Source organism: Diabrotica virgifera, chromosome 6 (genome assembly GCF_917563875.1).
Source record: "Diabrotica virgifera virgifera chromosome 6, PGI_DIABVI_V3a".
NCBI lineage: Eukaryota > Metazoa > Arthropoda > Insecta > Coleoptera > Chrysomelidae > Diabrotica > Diabrotica virgifera.
The window spans coordinates 2,717,480-2,735,876 of NC_065448.1; the positions used below are offsets into that span (position 1 = coordinate 2,717,480).

The following is an 18,397-nucleotide window of genomic DNA, read 5'->3' on the forward strand; positions in this document are numbered from 1 at the left end:
AGTCATGTACCACCAAATATTTATTATATTTGGTACCACCTACCTGAAATACCTATCTAGCTAGGTAATTTATTTAAATATAATTTATATGCTGGAAGTTTACGGAATGAATAAAATCCAACTTAGCAGGGTACTACTTTTGGTTGTGTTTGTGTTTTTGCGTTTTGTGTGCCACCGCAACTAATGATATGTACCACCAATGGTACATGTACCACAGATTGAGAACCGCTGATCTAATGTATCGTTTTGTTACTCTATATATTGTTGTATTTTAATTCGACAAAAATCAAACTAATAAAAATTCATATAAACAAAATGTCAAAAAGGTGTTCAGTTTGTGTATATTCCCACATGACGTATACGCGAAGGTGGTGCAGTTTGAAATCGCTTCGACTCTCGTACGGCGGGATACACGGGAAGTAGGTTCAAGCCCAATGCAAGTTATATCATTTTTTTATTTTTTTTATAGATTTTATGATTGTAAGTATATTATTATATAATTTTTTTCAGAAAATACGTATTTAATTAAAATTTTTGGCAACAATTATTGTTCAGAAATCATTTGTGGCATTTTTCAATGTGTTTGTGTGTGTTTTATTCTTTTATTTTTTTAATTTTTGGTATTGTTTTAATAAAAATTTTTGGAAAGTAGTAGAGAAACTGTTTAAAGTATATTGATTTCGTTGAAATCATATAATAGAAGTATAACTTCTTACGTGCGTACAAAGTACACACATTCTTTTTTTTAATTCACAACAGCTTTGTTCATAAAAATTAAAAGATCTAATAAGAACATACTTTAAAGTTTTAATGTGTCAAATTTGGAATAGATTGGGTTTCAACGGAATCGTCCACAAAGCTTCAAAATGTGGTCCTCAAAATAGGCCGACTTTAAAACTCGTAGGAGCGATGGAGGGGGAAGGAACTGAACTGTATCTTTGGTCCTTGTTTATGGATTTTGACGCTTCTTTTTTATTTTGTATGTACTTGTTTCATACGTACTTAAGAACAATATATTTTTAATTTTGCTATATGTTAATATTGCAATAATTAATTTATTCATGATTAAATATTGAGATTTGAGGGCATGGTCACCTCACTTGGAGATGAACTGGCCACCAAGATCGTACGATTTGACCCCATTAGACTCTTTCCTGTGGGGATTTTTTTAGCGCAGCCATACGCGAATAAGCCACAAACTACAGTGGCGTTATGCTCAACATAACTCAGTCAAATTTAACCTGATCTATGCACCGGAATCATTTTGAATGCGCGGTCGCAGCGGATATTTTAACGATGTTATATTCCATACAAATGGCATCTGAAAGCCCTTTAAAAAAATAAAAATTTAGATGATATCTCACACACACTATTTGTTTTATTTAAATTAAAAGCTAACAAGCGCTTAATAAAGACAAAAAAACAGAATGAACAATATCCCTTCGTTGGCTCAGTGTAGATGGTCTTTAAGTTGTGATGGAAACACCAAATAATAGTAGCAGAGTTTATTGATGAGACTTACACTATGGATGTTGACCCGGGGTACTCTGAGTAAAGACTTAAATGATGAGCGTTGAAGACAATCACTCGCGTTAATGAATTAATAATAATTGAATTTCTAGACAAGAGATCTTAGTTTTATATAAGTTTAAATTGGGTCAATGTAAACACGGGCCCCGCGTGATTTTGTGTATCTAATTAAGGTAAATTGTTTATCTTATGTCAGCAACTTTTGGCTGATGTCCAAATTATATTATTGATAATTGACCAAATGTGTATGTAATTTAATTAATTACGTGTGTGTGTTTAATAACAAATAAATGCATTCGATCTACTGGGTGATAAAATGATACTGTCCAATTTCGGATATGAATACTGAATATTTGATATTGGACACAGAATATAAAGATAAATTCTAGATATTATTCATATTTTCTGCCTTATCCGATCATACGAATAGCTGCATCGTGTTTATTAATCCATTTTCATATACACTCCAATAACACTAAAACTAAATGGCATTAAAGATTGGTGTTATATCTGCAATGCAATAGAGTTTTTAAGCAAAATATTCGAATGCAGCATGTAGCACACTTAAAATTTATTTTATGAAGATTTAAAACTAAAAAAATATTTAGAAAAGTGTAATAATCCTTAAATGTAATGATTATCTTTCCTATAATGCTTTAAAAAAAAAAGAAAATACGAACGTAAAAGTCGTTATCATCTTGTTACTTGTCATTTGTCACTTGTCACTTGGTCACTTTTGAAGTATCGGTACATTTTTAAAAGGATGATAAGTATAATTACGTACACCAAGAAAATAGAACTTGCTGTTCTACTATTTGCTATTCCTGTAACATGTTAGTCAGTTGAATAGTGTGGAATCTGTCGACCACCATTATTTTTGCCTTAGATTTATTGATTTTCAGACCAACTTTATTGCTTTCGTATTCAACTCAAATCAAACATTTCTTGCTCATTTGCTGCTCTAAGTGTAATGTCATCAGCAAATCTTAAATTGGTGATTTTCCTCCCAGCTACTGTTACCCCATCGGCCCATCCTTCTAAAGCCATCCTCATGGCATGTTCACAATAAATGTTGAATAAATCAGGTGACAACACGCATTCTTGTCTAACACCTTTCTCGGTCTTGAATTGGTTTGAGAACTTCTGATTAGTACTATTCGTACTGTTGCTATATTGGACTGATACAGATTTTTAATAAGTGTCACTAGGTGCATTGGTGTGCCCATTTCTATTAAAATGGGCCAAATATTTATTCAGTTTACAGAATCAAATGCCTTTTGGTAGTCCATTAAGCATATAAAGCGATCAATAACTCAACAGAAATAGTTCATAATACTCAAACTGATGAAACCTGCATTAAATTATGTAGTGCCATATAAATTATGATATTTTTTTGATATAAAGTGAGATACTAGATATTTTTAACTATAACTCAGATATGATATGGAGCGTTCCTAATTTCGTTCAGGTCGCGCATGACGTCACGTTGTGAGTAGATCCTTTAAATTTCGAATGCATTGCCATTATGATTTGGAGATTTTAGCTTTTAATATCAGTTGTGAAACTTTCTAGAAGTGCTGTTTTCTTTAGTATGATTAAATATAATTATTGAGAACATATTCTAATAATAAAAATCAATCGGAAACATGATTTTTTTATTATTAGGCAACATACGTCTAATTATACAGAGTGGAAGGCACTTGTAGAATAAAATGATTTCTGTCCTTGTTTCGAAAAATTATAAAAAACGCTGATACTCGTCGATTTTTAAATAAATATCTGCACTTTTTAAACACAAATTTAAATTTACAGAGTGATTCATAAAAGTCAAACAGAGTCCCAAGGCTTTATTTTTAATAGAACACCCTGTATATTTTTATATTTTTAAAAGCTACTTAACAACCTGATTTCAACTAACTATATGATGTAGGATGAATTATGAACAATACAGGAAGAAATTTTGAAATTATTAACTATGGAATCCACTTATGGAATAAAATTTTGTGTCCTTATTTTAAAAATTATAAAAAATGCCGAAACAGGTCAACTTTTAAATTTAAATGGGCGCTTTACAAACATAGATTTAAATTTACAGCCACCACATATTTGTATATGGTTAAGTATGATTATCGACACCTATTAATAATCTGAAAGTTTATTTATAACTTACATTTTTAGGTATATTTTGAAAAAGAAGCCACAGCTTGATAAAAGGTGACTTATCAAAAAAAGACTAAGAGGCAAAAAAGTTTTAAGAACACTGTGTTTAACTAATGGTACCACAATAATAGTTTAATTGGAACGTACACAAACATTTGGGGGGTTTAAAGGAACAAAACCCCCATAAAATTTTTATGTTAGGGCCGGTTGTTCGAACGCTAATCAACAATGATCATTATCAAATATTTAATTACTGTCACCAACTGTCAATGTCAACTTTGTTTGTGTTGCTGAAAACATAATTGATTACAATTATGAAATTACTTAATCAATTATGTTAATAATTGTTATGTTAATTGATTAACTAATCTCATAATTTTAATCAATTATATTTTCAGCAACCCAATAAAAGTTGACATTGACAGTTTTGGTGACAGTAATTAAATATTTGATAGTGATCATTGTTGATTAGCGTTCGAACAACCGGCCCTAAATATATTAAAAAAGAAGCCGCATCTCGATAAAAACTGGCTTATCGAAAAAATACCAAGAGGCAAAAAAGTTTTAAAAACACTGTGTTTAAGTAATGATAACACAATAATAAATTAATTGGAAGGTACACAAAAGTTTGGGGTGGTTTAAGGGAACAAAACCCCCGTAAAATTTTACGGGGTGGAAAAATTTTACTATAATTTTTGTTTAGGATGTTCCTGCCATAAGAATGATACATGTCCATTTTCAATAAAAAATCTCTAATAGTTTTCGATATATTGAAAAAAAATCGATTTTCATTTTGTAACTTCAAAGGGCTGTAACTTTTTTTATGAGCACATTTGTACTAAGGTATGTAAGGTTCAACCGAACATTTTTGACCCCAGAATGTGTGGTATAATTTATGACCATTCTTTTCGGGACACCCTGTATAATACATGTATTATACACCCTGTATAATACAGGTACTGACGATGAAATGAAGGTATTTAACAATAAAATTGTAATGTGTTAAATGTTAAAAAAGTTAAAGCTGCGATAGTCATGAAGCACATCAGTTATATTTTTTTATTACTTAAGTTCACTTATTCATTAATTATATTTATGATCACACCTCCTAAGGACTATTCAAATCTAACTATAAATATAATATTTTTGATAAAAGTGTAACAAATTATAAGTAAAATTCACCTTAAACACAAAAATAAACAGTGTTTACTATACGACAACACTGAATATAATGCTGATCTACTCACAGAGTGACGTAGCTACGTTGGCCCCGCCTACCTGCTCCATGTCATATCTTCTGTTATTGTATCATGACTATAACTGTTATACAATTTAATTAGAAAGGAATTTGGTAAATACATTGCGGCAACCTTAGGTGCCTATAAAATGGCTACAGCCTGAAGGTCCCGACATATGTGAATAAGTGCACCGTTGCTCTTTACAGTATTCGGAGGGGTCGGGGTCGGTAGATAACAAAATTAAAGAAAATTGGAAAGAAAACGAAGAAGAAAACGAAAAGTTGGACGCCAACCTACCTGCGTAGGATTTTAGCTTACCTTACCTTACCTTGAACAGGAACTAACTGATAGCCAAATTACTCTGTAAAATTATCTGAAATGTAGGTGGATTAAATAAAAAATAAAAAAAAATAAAGATAATAAAAAAATGACAATCGTAAAAAAATGACAATTATTCGAAATTTATTTTATAAAAAAGTCTTAACAATAATATAGCAAAGAAACAAAAAAACTAAACATAAAATAGTCAAACAAGATAGAAAACACAAACCCGTTAAATATATAAAAAAAATTAACTTGTAAAACCTAAAGGTACTATTTGTAGAGAACGCTTATTTATACTACTATTTAACTCAAATTAAATTTAATAAAGACCGAATTAAAAACTATAAAAACTGAACAAAAAAAAATGTTAGCACTTTAGGTTTTATGTAGGTAGGTACCTGAGATGCAAATTATAGATATTATTAATGATATAAATGAAACATAAACTAAATACACAGACGTTATCATTTTTTTTATACGAATCTAGCACCAAAATAAAAGGTTTTTGTTCTGTACTTATTGGAACAGTCCACCCACTTTAACTGATAAAATTTAGCAATATCTATGAAACGCTCAGTCTAAAAAAATCGCGTATAACCACCAAACTATTTTTGAGATAAAGTCAAGTCAAAATTGTTACCTGAGATACGGCACTTTACTTAACCACTTTCCAAATAAATAATATACTGGGTGTTTGGTAAAGAATGGGCCGTAGCTTAACCTTAGACTGCTGAGGTTAAAATAGGTCGATTTAAGCTAACTTACCTTTGTACAAAAGTTGATAATAGCCGAAATACAAAGTCAAAGTTAAACTTTTTTTTATTCTTGAATATTTCCTGACAGACATGGGATAATAACACGAAACTTGGTAAGCGGGAGTTTTTTGGGATGAGAAATCCAAATTCGCCACCAAAAATGATGTATTACCCAGAGGGCGTCACATAAGTCTTTCAGTGCTCATTTAATACGTTCAGTTTTTTTATCCCCTACTCTACATAATTTTTGAATCAAAATTTTTATTCTATTAATATTTCTACTTAAAAAAGGGATACTACAATTATCTCGCTTAACTCAACTGTTTTCGAGATAAACGCTTTTTTAATTCGCAATACAACATATTTTTGTGCATAATATCATTGTAGCTAGACCCGAAAAATAAACATGAAACCATAATAATTGTGCCAGTTCTCATATTTATGTAATTGCATCGCAAATTCCATTTGAAGAAATTTGCGATACATTTTTGTAAATTTTTATGCTTTTAAGTTATTTTTCGGGTGTAACTGCAATGATTATTTCATTCATAGGAGATTCTAACCAATAGAAAGTTACAGAAATCTAAATTAAACTGATTATTTTTTGATGATTTTAACTTCCAATCGTATAGTAAGATATTTGATCACGTGTTTAATTCTGTCCAATCAGATTAAAATTATATTGAGAATTATCTACTGTAGAAAATTACCGATAGAATTTTTTAAGTAGATTGTTTCTGTTTAATGGCAACCAGTTTCCTAGTTTTGACAACTGTCACATTTAAGAAAGTATCCATAATATACGTATTAAAAAATAATCTTACGAATATCACACGACAGTAAGAATAAATAAGAAAATAATGCTTCATTTTTACTCAAATTTGTTGTCATTGGGCAATAGCCACTCGAGCCCTGCGGGCTCTCGTGTCTATTGCCAGACAACAAATTTTCGAAAAACTGTCGCATTATTTTCAATTTATTCTCACTCTCTTGTGATACTATACCCGATTATTTCATTCATAGGAGATTCTGACGAATAGAAAGCTACAGAAATCTAAATTAAATTGATAATTTTTGATTATTTCATTCATAGGAGATTCTGACCAATAGAAAGCTACAGAAATCTAAATTAAATCGATAATTTTTGATAATTTCCCGTCGTCAAGTATATTACGTCAAATGCCCTTCGTTGCTACGAAAAAATACATTCAGTGACATTAATGACAATTAATGTTTTAAAATTTATAAAAGTGATGACTTTCAACCGTGAAATATTTATAACAAGTGTGTGTTTAATTGTAGTAATTTGTACTTACATAAATAAATTACAATAAAATTTTGGTTTTGAATAGTTTTATTCATGAAATAATCGCAACAAATTGCACTCGATCTCTAAAATTAATATAGAATTTTTGCCCTCGTGACACTTTGAAATAATTTCACTCGCATTCGGCTCGTGAAATTAAAACTGTCAAAGTGACACTCGGGAAAAATTAAATAATTTTAGAGCTCTTGTGCAATTACTACTGATAATTGCCCGTCGTCAAGTATATTACGTCAGATGCCCTTCGTTGCTATGAAAAAAATACATTCAGTGACATTAATGACAATTAATGTTTTAAATATTATAAAAGTGATGACTTTCAAGCGTAATATATTTATAACAACTGTGTGTTTAATTGTACTAATTTGTACTTACATAAATAAATTACAATAACATTTTGGTTTTGAACAGTTTTATTCATGAAATAATCGCAACAAATTGCACTCGATCTCTAAAATTAATATAGAATTTTAGAGCTCTTGTGCAATTACTACTGATAATGTTTGATAATTTCCCGTCGTCAAGTATATTACGTCAGATGCCCTTCGTTGCTATAAAAAAATACATTCAGTGACATTAATGACAATTAATGTTTAAAAATTATAAAAGTGATGACTTTCAACCGTAAAATATTTATAATAACTGTGTGTTTAATTGTACTAATGTGTACTTACATAAATAAATTACAATACAATTTTGGTTTTGAACAGTTTTATTCATGAAATAATCGCAACAAATTGCACTCGATCTCTAAAATTAATATAGAGTTTTAGAGCTCTTGTGCAATTACTACTGATAATTTTTGATAATTTCCCGTCGTCAAGTATATTACGTCAGATGCCCTTCGTTGCTATGAAAAAATACATTCAGTGACATTAATGACAATTAATGTTTTAAAAATTATAAAAGTGATGACTTTCAACCGCAAAATATTTATAATAACTGTGTGTTTAATTGTACTAATTTGTACTTACATAAATAAATTACAATAAAATTTTGGTTTTGAACAGTTTTATTCATGAAATAATCGCAACAAATTGCACTCGTTCTCTAAAATTAATATAGAATTTTAGAGCTCTTGTGCAGTTACTACTGATAATATGCAAAAAATTATGTTGCCTCGCAGATTTAAGCCTTACATGAATTTTGTTTAAAAATGATTTAAAAATGTGTAACTAATACAATTTTACTTATAAAACTCTCAAATTTGCACAACTTACCTCTCAATAATCTTACTAAACGATATTTTATTCAAAAAAAATCTCAAAAATTTAATTCAAATAATACGATGTCTCAAAAAATGTAATTTTTGAAAACTTCGTAGTTTTACAGAATTCCCACCACTTTAAGACGGTATTACTCAAGTTTGAATAAATCTAATACAATTTTTTTACTATTTTTTTAAAGCTTGGGATGTAATCTTTAAAAAACACTGAATTATTTTAGTTTAAAAATGAAATAAACAATTTCTTTTTGAGAAAACTAAGAAAGATAACAAAAATGTAATACAAAAATCGAAAATTACCAGCTGAAAAAATGTATATACAGAGTGATCAAAACTTTGTTCTGTAAAACTTACCTAAAATACGTTTAATAATAAGCTTCAACAATAATAAATGTTCAACAAAAAAAAATTTTTTTAGCTCTTATACAGTATGTCTGCGTAAATTGGAACCTATTGATAACTTTTTTAATATCAGTTTTACGAAAAAAAGTTATTCTTTATAAAATACTCTGCATCGCATATAACATAAGATGCAACCATCAAATATCAATTTTTGTTAATTTTGTACGAGGTATGTAAAAAATATGAATTTCGCTCAGGAGTAAAGTACCTTCATATTTCACAATATCGAAAATTTTTATAAAGAAAAGTTGTTTGGAATTAAAAACTATGTTCCAATATGTAATTACATCCTTCTAATCGAAAATTTGTTTTTTTTTAATATTCTTTCTAATACATTTTAATTTTTAATATTATTGTGAAAATTATTTGTTTATCTTTTTTTTTAAGAATGAAATTCCATATTTGTTTGATTGGATTCTACTTGTTTTTCATTTAAATATCCGCCATTTTGGATTCGCCACTTTGAAATTTAAATTTTTAATCTTTAATTCAGATTCAACAACCTCTTAAAAATAAAGACAATAAATGTTTTAGAAAAATGTTCTTTTTTATGTTCTTTTTAGAAAATCCGCATTTTGGATCCGCCATTTTATAGTTTATAATGTTAACATTTAAGTTAGGTTTATCAAAGCTCTCAAAAATAAATATATGTAGAAATAAATATATTTTGTAAAGAAATTATGATTTTACAACTATTTTTTAAGTTATCCGCCATTTTGGATCTGCCATTTTATAATTTAAATTATCAAAATTTGATTCAGGTTCAGCAACCTCTCAAAAATATCCACATATATGTAAACAAACGTTTTATAAAAAAAAATCGGATTTTACAACTACTTTTTAAGGATTTACAGCATAATCAAAACTTGGATAAAAACATTTTTTATCAAAATAAAATGTTGAATTCACCCATATTCTTAACATTATTTATACAAAACAATTGTTATTGTTTAAACAATTAATAAACAATTAGCGGCGAAATTTGTGAGTAGAACTTTTTACTTTAACATATTTATAAACTAACAAAAAAAGTTTTAGAAAAATATAACCTTGTTTGATTTTTTCCGAAACATTGTATCTCTTCGTTCTAATTGCCCTCTCCTATTGGAGCAAGTCAACTATTTCATCTCTTCATGAAACTATAACTTCGGATCTACTGACGATAAAGACCTGGTCTGACTCTAATTTACTCTTTTTAAAATAAATAAAACAGTAACATTATCCTATAAAGAAGCTCTAAAACCTTTGCCTTTTAATAACAGCCAGATCAGTACCGTTGATTCTGTAAAATTTCTTGGTATTTTTTTATACAGCAACCTCAAATAGTCCCTTCATATCGATTCTTTAAGTAAGAAACTCGCCTCAGCTTGCTATTCAATAAGATCTGTCTCAAGGGAACTCAATTTAGCATCTTCTAAAATAACATATTTTTCGTTGTTCGAGTCTCATCTTCAATATGATCTTCCTTTTTGGGTTTGTAGTACAGCTGCTCAATTTGATGTTAATTTTAAATTGCAAAAAAAAAGCAATAAGATATCTGTTTGGCCTCAAAAGATCTACACATTGCAGAAGTTACTTCAGAGATCACGGAATTTTAACACTTCCATCTTTAATATATTCTAAAAACGGTTTGTTTAATTGGTAAACACCTTCATGTCTTTCCATCAAGGCCCATCATCTTTACTCCACCAGAAATTCAATCTTTGATATTTATTTACCGATCCCATCCACTGAGCTAGTAAAGAAATCTATATTATATTCCGCAAAAAAACTTTACAACCATCTCCCTTTACGACTTAAATCTGCAATATCTTTCCCAAAGTTCCGTAAAATGACAAAAGCCCATCTATCTAAAGACCATATTGTTCAATAGAAGAATTTCTTAATGAGTAACTAAGGAAGTAGGGTTTCATACGCAGTAGCTTTAACTTGTCAGTTCCTAATGTTGTATTTTATTATTCGTTGTAAGTATGTTCAATTTGCAATTTATATAAATTTTGCAATAAATTGTTTTTATCTTTGCTTTTATCTTTTATATACTTACTATATATTATTGACGATTTATCTAATTTTAGTAAATTGTAGTTGTTATTTGTTATTGATATTATTTTTCTTTGGCTGTATGTAAGCTTTGTCCATAAAATTGTAAAAATTTTCAGTGACAATAAAACATATTTCTATTCTATTCTAACATAGTCAACGCTCCGTTGTTTATTCGCAAAAAGACCTACATCGGGAGTTCCATATAGAAAATCCCATACAATTAAAGAAGAAATAGGGAAAACTGCCAAAGATCATGAAAACGGATTCCATAACCATACAAACAGTTAAGTGTTCTGCTAGACACTCAAGGCTAGTAGGTGAACCATTGGGAATACCTAGGACAGAAAACTAACAGATTCGTCTAAATATAAAATTCTTGTTAATCGTAGGATTGTGCATTCTTCTTCTAATAAATAAAAAAAAATTACGACTCTAACACTAGGTACTTTCTATGATTTTATTAATCTACGTAATTTTTTTACTAAAAACCGTTGATCTTTTATCCGCTACACATATACCATTTATATCAATCACGTCTATAAACGTTCAATATAAACATTTCAATTGTGCTTGTAATTTTAGAATTGTTTTCGATTTCTGTGGCATTTAGTTTTTATCCGGACCAATAGGTAAATTGTAAATGTTATTTTTAGTCCAAGTTATCGGCAATGAGCAAGTTTAAATACAGGAGGTTACCTCATGTCCAGATTGTACAAACAAACTTAAAATTGGACCAAATTTATGGAGCCGTAAATATATGAGTTTAGTAAAAGCATCTGCTTTATCTTTGCTCGACTACTAGTATTTATAGATGTAGGAAAAAGATGGAATATTGTTCTCAAACTATTAACATCATCTCTTGTAGATATTGTCTATATTGTAGATATTGTCATCTCTATATTGTTATTAGACGTTCGCCATTTCAATCTGTAAGTTATAAGTCCCTCAATAAAAATGATAAATATTTGCTTTTTTGAATACTGTATTATTCACAAAACACTGGGTATGGGTGTCTGATAACTCATCATCATCATAATTGACTCGACAAACCTCTTTGGATCTTAGCCTGCTCACAGAGAAATTTTTACTCCCATCAATTCTTAGCAACTTCCCTTCATTTAATGACCCTTAGAATCTTAAGGGCTTCTTCCCAATCATCAATTGATCTTCTATCTGATCGTTTTCTACTTTGTCTACTCATTATATTACATCTTAGCAGTGTGTCTAACCCATCTTAGTCTCTGCACTAATAGAATATAAAAATAGACGGTTTCGTTTTGATTCAATTCGAGGCTTTTTTCCATCCCCTAACACGTGTTTCTATGTTTACCCGCTATCAAAGAGGCTTTGGAAGAAGACTGAATTGAACCAAAACGCACCGACTCGTTGGTAAATATATTTAAATATTCGGACATCTTGGCTATTAGTGCACCCTAATATGTCTGTGTAGATTTTGGCATTGGATCCGACCATCACTTGTAACACCGTTGCCGTATCCTCTATTTTTTCATACTATCACGTTACAATTTTTTGTGATATTATACACGAGCGGGACACCCTCAAAAAAGCGCTTGGTTTTCGAGATCTGACCACGGAGGGGTGAATGGCTAATTTTATTCATACTTTATATTTTCGAGGGTGCTGAAAACGAAAATGAGGTTTATTTTGAATTTTATGTGGGGGAACATTGTCAAAATCGCAATTTTAACCTAAAAATAAAAAAAAATGAAATCACTGGTTTTGCGTTTACCTCACTACAACTCTGTTCCATTTTAATATTTTTTTCTGAAATTTTTACAGTATATAGCTCTAACATTTCTAAAGACAAAGGTACCTGCTTCAAGTTTTTATTCTTATCATGATAAAGGGTATGAATTTTTCAAAGAAAAAGGTGCGGATTTGTGCATTGGAAAGTTTAATCGCAAAAGTTGTGTGACGACGTTTAAAATTTTGCTTCTTAATCACGTTTATTTGAAAGTAGAGGGTACAAAGAAGTTTTCTGGTCAGTTTTAGATCAAAATGTTTTATAGAAAAAAAATGGTGCAACTTTTAATGTCGACATTAGAAATCCCCAATATAACGCTTATTTTTTGAGGGACAGACAATATAGGTCTAATTTCTCACCTTTAGTACTATCCTTGGATTATAAGCTTTCATTTGACATCTCATTTGTCATTCCACCTAGTATAATGACGGAGATGTAAACGTTCTTATTCTAATCAAGTATATTCAAATGGGAAATAAGCCACAATTTTACCTAAAAATGATTTTATTAACGTTTCGACGCCCAAGTCGGGTGTCGTTGTCAAAATACAAAATAATACTAAATAAATAAAAATGTTGTTGCTTAGTAAAAAATTCTTCTAATAATTTATTTAATCTGACTCATTTATATCGGCAATTCAGACACGTATTATACATTTTAAAGTAGACGACTTAAAAATGATATTGCCAATATTGATGAGTTGCGTTCCTGGGACGACTTTACTAAAAGATAGTTCATTCGATTACATGAAATCAATCCCAACTCAAGAATATCCGCCACAAAAAATTATAGCATGTGATCCGTCTTTAAAAAGACAACCAAATGCAACGGTGGCACTGAAATTCTCGCGTTAGAGATTCCATAGTAAATCACGAGGGAAAACCAGTTCTTATTCTATTATTCTTGTAGGTACATTTAACATTGATTGAAATTATGAAAGAAATGACATGGCAACACTGTGATGCACAAACATAAGATATAGCTGTGCGTTACATAGGGTGCACTAATACCCAAGATGTCCAAATATTCTACCAACGTATTGTTATGCTCTATATTTTCTCTCTGTTATGAGACTGATCAGCTTTTTAATAATTCGATTAATTAATTAATTATTTTAATTACTACTTATGGAAACAAAACAAAAATCTAATAAAACTTCGAAATAAAATTTATTCTCAGGGCTAATTGATTTTAATGCATTACCTTTAGTTTGTGGCTTCTGGTATTTCTCGTTGCTCACTTCATCCAGGACAAAACAAGGAAAATAAATGTACTCAAAATCATATATAAATTCTATAAGTATTATTTATCTATATACTCTACCATAAATATCCGATTCAAAATGTATGCTAAAGTTTTGTTGTAAAAAATGTTCTTATCTAATAAATTATTCTTTAATTCTACTATCTCCTTTTTTTAACAAATTTTCATCTAAAAGATTCGGTAGACTGTTCTTATTATTATAAAAAAAATAAACTTTAATTTTCATCTTCTAAATAGACTACTTATATCTTCTATGAATTTATGAATGAATGAATTATGCTGTAAAACTGTTAAATTAAAACAAATATGGTATGTAATATAAAACACCTCTCTCATTTTTACACATAATCTGACTAACCTTTTTTATCTTCTATTCTTCTTATCATGGATTGTGTTGTCCTCGGTTTCCCCACACGTGCTCCTCGGATGCTGCTACTGCCTTCTCTTCCAAACTCTTTCACAAACAAAAAACAGCACTCGCTCGAAATCTCTCCTCAATTTAGTCTTTGACTCGATACAAACAATGTCAATCTTTATAGTTCCAAGATTGATTTTTTTCTCAGCTCGATATCTTGTGTGAAATTGATACAAAACCGGTTACTCGTTCCAGACAAAAACTGGAATCTATTCGGACACGAGGAGATTTTACTTCTCGACTCGATCACGATTTCGTCTCAACAGAAATCTGCTTACACGGCCACCAACTTAACCACTTCATACAAAATCACCACTTTCCGAACTGTGGACCGATTCTATAAGATCAACGCGAAACAATTACGGTCGTTATCCGACGGTTTGCTATTCTGTAAGCTTATTCGGGAAGAACCGGAGAAGCAGATCACGAAGCCGATTACAAACGAAAGCGATAACTTTTGGCTTGCGTTTCGTTTCGCTTTCGATAGTGATTGGTCGATCATTTTCACGTGGTACACAAGCGCATGCGCTAAGCGGGTTGTTCGTTGTTGATTCCACAAGAATTCTGTGTTTCTTGTTGATAATGAATTCGTGATGCTCTTACACCATATCTTCCGTAAGTTCCTGTAGCTCATCAAAAAGGAATCGAACTAGTTCATTGCTTAAGCGAAAAATATCAATAAACCTTATATCTGTTAAACCAAATGGGTCACTTCTATCTCGAAGGAACCCGCTTTCCTCTCGAGTTAACCGTAGATGGTTTCTTCGCGAGTTTTCCATAATATAGAACAAATTGCACTGGCAACATTTTTATTAAAATATAATAAAAATATAGTTATTCAAGGAAATAATTAAATCAAAGTTGTGATTATAAAGCAGATAAGGTTATATAAATACGTCATGTAACTGCTAGTTACTCTTCTTCTTTCTTTATTTCTTCTTTTTTTACTCCCTGCACGTATATTTGCAATGTTGCCGTAATTATTTATTCATACGTCGTTTAAACTCGTATATTATCGTATGCCGCTATGATACCGAAGCGAAAGCGAAAACTAACCTTATAGAATATGAACATAAATCAACTTCGCTATCGTTTAGCTTAGCTTTCGCGATAATAACGAAAATTATAGAATTCGCCTGCTGGACTGGTCTCTTCAGGTCTTACTTACACAGTAAATCTTTTTCCTTCATCAATCTGAGACTCAACCACTTTGTTCTCCCTCCATCCATATTTTCGCCAATCACAAGCATTCTCTCTACACATTACATCCCTATTTTCCTTTCTTAAAAACAAATAGTGTTGTATACAAATTTTCCGTCTTGTCAAATTCCAGGAGATACCAAAATTAATTTTTGTCTTACATGCTAGAAAAAACCTATGTTCTAAACTAAACAATTTTGTTTACCGTCTTTACTTTCTAGGAAGCATTTAAAAACGTTCTATTGTTCACGTCAACCGCAAATACATCCACTTTCTAAAACCGATCGTAATTTAGTTCTATTGTTCTTAAATAGTCCGTTCGTAGAATCTTAACCACTAACGTTCTTCACTTTCCATGAAACACTGCTTACGACTAAAATATATTATTTACAAATTTTGGCCATATACAGGCCAAATTTATACGAGATCTACGATCTCGTGGTCATTGAAATAAAATTAATTTTCTAAATTTTCCCCATCAAATTATATAACAGTATATAGAATATAGAATATATTATATAATACATATAGTGTATAAAATAGCAATATGGAAAAAACACTATATATTCAATATAGTTTCTTAAAGGCCCTTTAAACCAGGGGCGTCATTTGAAATTTTGTTTGGGGGGGCAAGCACTATACAGTGTGTCAATTCTAAAACTTACAATGGCTATATCTCACGAACAAAAGCTGTAAACGAAAAATGCTTGAAACCGTTTCTAGGATAGTAAGGGGGGACTAAAATGACATGAAAGAGAACTCACCCCCATCAACCCCCTAGGCCCTACCCACCACAACCAAAAAAGTTCAAATTGCAAACCCCTACTTGCAAACTCATTGAAAAGGCTATAACAAATGCTATCCAATGGTATAAATAATAATTATACACGGTGAAACAATAATTGTGAAACTTTGGCTTAAATGAAAAATTTATTGAGGTTTTGTTGAGCTACAAATTTGATAAAAATGTCAATTAAGTTAATGTTCAAAGTGGGTTCCGTTGTTTTGTAAACAATAATACAGTCTATTTTCCAATTCTGCACGAAATTTGACAAATGTTTTTCTAGTAATAGGGCGACATGCTTGAGTAATTATTTCTCGCAATTTCCCAAATGACGCAAGTTAAGTTTTATAAACAACTGATTTAAGGCAAAAATGGCAAATTAAGTTTTAATAAAAAAAAAGTACGAGCAGACACTTACCATTTAAAATAATAGTCCGAGAGATAGCATTACAAATACAAAAGTCATAGTAAGCCAGCTGATATTAACACCCTGTATAATTATTATTTATACCATTGGATAGTACTTTTTATAGTAGGATAGTATATTACTTTTTTCTATGGGGTTACCCTAAATCAGTTGTTTATAAAACTCAACTTGCTTCACTTGGGGAATTGTGAGAAAGAATTACTCAAGCATGTCGCCCTATTACTAGAACATTTGCTAAATTTCGTGCAGAATTTGAAAATAGGCTGTATTATTGTTTACCAAACAACGGAATTCACATTAAGTATTTAGTTAATTGACATTTTTAATAAATTTGTAATTCAAGAAAACCTTATTAAATTTTTCATTTAAGCTAAAGTTTCACAATTATTACTTCACCCTGTATAATTATTATTTATACCATTGAATAGCATTTTTATAGCCTTTTCAATGATGTATCACAAGTAGGGGTTTGCAGTTTAAACTTTTTTGGTTGTGATGGATGGGGCCTAGGGGGTTGATGGGGTGAGTTCTCTTTCATGTCATTTTAGTTCCCCCTTACTATCCTAGAAACGTTTTCAAGCATTTTTCGATATCAGCTTTTGTTCGTGAGATATAGCCATTGTAAGTTTTAAAATTGACACACTGTATATACAATACATTATATATGATTTTATGATGAATATTGATGTATTTTTTGTTATTTTCAGGGCCAGGGGGTCAAATGCCCCCCTCCTGGAGGCCCAAATGACGCCCCTGCTTTAAACTGTCACTAAAATTTCAGTAATGAAACATAACATTCAATTTGGGAACAATCCAATTTTTAACAATTAGCGCAACGCAAAAAATGTTCATTTGATTTTGAAGTTCGCATAAAAAATGCATAAGTGACCCAAATCCGGATAGGGCCGTGCATTGATTTTACATTTGCAACGTTAAAACGGTAATAATAAACCGCAAAACTATTCAAAGAAGTTATTGTAAAGTTTACTCTTCTTAAAATGTAACTTTTTGAGTTATGTCACTATTTCAGTAAGACATTTTTTCATTAAATAGACTAACTAGGGATTATAACAACCTCAACACTTAAAATGTGCCATTGCTGATAACATGAACGAGCCCTGGTCCTATCGAACGTTTGACGCAAACTGATTGGTGTCTGTAATGCAGCCAATATTTGGGACTAATCACATAATACAATAACGACACTTCCGGAATCTTCAAGCCTAATTTTCAATTTTGAGTTATGCCGGTATTGATGCTGAAAAGAATGTGTATTTTAACATTTACATCTACTAATAGTCCAAAACACGTGTTTTTTATGTGTGCCACTAGACAGGTCATGAGCGATATAGCTGTTAATAATATATTTTTTGTCGATAAGATATTGACGTTCAGGCTTTATTAATTTTTAAACGAGTTATTACCTTTTTAGAAAAACCCTCAATATATGTGCGATATAGCTTTTTAAAAGCCCTTTAAACTGTCACTAAAATTTCACTAATGAAACATAACATTCAATTTGGGAACAATCCAATTTTTAGC

At 30.4% G+C, this 18,397-nt stretch overlaps 1 protein-coding gene and 1 long non-coding RNA gene across 7 annotated transcripts in view; one reads left to right on the forward strand and one right to left on the reverse strand.

Moving 5' to 3' along the window:
• The window catches only part of LOC114326320 (uncharacterized), a 70,579-nt gene that overhangs the window by 42,466 nt on the left and 9,716 nt on the right, over positions 1–18,397 (reverse strand). The window contains exon 3 of one of the 2 annotated variants that reach the window (XR_007698852.1): positions 16,558–18,113. The exons of the other annotated variant lie outside the window; for it this stretch is intronic. This is a non-coding gene — a long non-coding RNA (uncharacterized LOC114326320). Of the gene's footprint in view, positions 1–16,557; positions 18,114–18,397 lie in introns of those variants that run through there. 2 annotated transcript variants of the gene reach the window in all.
• The window catches only part of LOC114326319 (voltage-dependent L-type calcium channel subunit beta-2), a 143,742-nt gene that overhangs the window by 31,886 nt on the left and 93,459 nt on the right, over positions 1–18,397 (forward strand). The window lies entirely within an intron of this gene.